The sequence below is a fragment of the Triticum aestivum genome, chromosome 7B (assembly GCF_018294505.1).
Source record: "Triticum aestivum cultivar Chinese Spring chromosome 7B, IWGSC CS RefSeq v2.1, whole genome shotgun sequence".
NCBI lineage: Eukaryota > Viridiplantae > Streptophyta > Magnoliopsida > Poales > Poaceae > Triticum > Triticum aestivum.
In genome coordinates, this window is record NC_057813.1 from 753,887,553 (window position 1) to 753,888,514 (window position 962).

Genomic DNA, 962 nt, shown 5'->3' on the forward strand with positions numbered 1-962 from the left:
GGCCCTCATACCGTCTGCAACCGCGCGGTCTGAACGTGTTTTACCATCCAACGCGCCGCTGTATCAATCACTAATTCATTCCTTCTTGGAAACTACTTTTATGCGAAATTTTATTGCTATCTTTTTTTTAGGATCAATTTATTGCTATATAAACATCAAGTAACAGGAATAACATGGCATCTTCGGCACCGACCCTCATACCGTCTGCAACCGCGCGGTCCAAACGTGTTTTACCATCCAACGCGGCGCTGTATCAGCCACTAATTCATTCCTTCTTGGAAACTTCTTTTCTACGAAATTTTACTATTATATGATTATTCTTGCAATGCTATTTTTGAGTGAGCTGTGCATAAATTTATTCATTATTTATTTTCATTTATTAATTCCTTTTCTTTTTGAAGGATAATACTAATGTCACTTATTCATTCTTCCTTAGAAACTTATAATTTTGATTTTCTTTTAGTTTTTATTTCATTTTCTTTTTTCTTAAAGGGTAATACCAAAGCCATTAATTAATTATTTTTAGGAAAATGCATTATTTTGACTATTTAGCGGTAATACCAATTTGACTAATTCATTCTTCCTTGTAAAACCTCGTAATTTTTATTTTCTTCGTCCTTGTTAGATTTTCTTTCTTCTTAAACGGTAAGGGCATCTCCAACGCTGACCCTCAAACCATCTGCAAGTGTCTGGAGCGCGTGGTCCTGATGTGTTTTTTCCATCCAACACGGTCCTACATCGATGCGCCGACCAGTCTAGATGTGCTTTTTACTACCAACCTGAAACAAACTGGGTGGGGGGGGGGGGGGGGGGTGGGCTTTGAGGGCGTTCAGACCTCTGCCACGCCCACACCAAAAACCCTCTGCCGCGCCCGCACCCTTTTCCTCATGAAGCCAGCTGCCCGCATTCATGCCGCTAGAGCGGCCACTCCGTATTGACGCCGTCCCAGGGAGGATGTGACC